Raw genomic sequence first — 445 nt, 5'->3', positions numbered from 1 at the left:
AAACCCTAAAGTGATTCTGTAAAATAATACTTGCAGCAGACATAGTGGTGCCCCACCTGTATGTATCATCTTACCCTTACCATGTCTGTTCATGTCTGTGGACTTCAAAATTCACCCAACTCCTGAATTTATACATTTTTTTGGCCCCACAGGCTTTGCAGCTAGGCAGCAGGCCAGAAATGATGATCAGTTATTAGCTCTCAAGAACACCCCTCAATCAATGATTGATGGAAGTCAGTATAAATATTCCCACTTCCTTGCCTCTCAAGTGGGATAACTATGAGATATGTGTCTTCATTAGAAATAAGCTTCATTCACTCACATTGGTAAATTGCTTAATAATCACACTTTACTGGCTAACTTCCCTTTCCTGTTTCATTTTCCCAATCTTTTATTACTACATCTTTAATCTCCAAATTAAATTATTTTCACTCAATCCTTTTTT

The sequence above is a fragment of the Colobus angolensis genome, unplaced genomic scaffold (genome assembly GCF_000951035.1).
Source record: "Colobus angolensis palliatus isolate OR3802 unplaced genomic scaffold, Cang.pa_1.0 Scaffold140, whole genome shotgun sequence".
Taxonomy (NCBI): domain Eukaryota; kingdom Metazoa; phylum Chordata; class Mammalia; order Primates; family Cercopithecidae; genus Colobus; species Colobus angolensis.
This window is presented reverse-complemented; position numbering follows the sequence as displayed.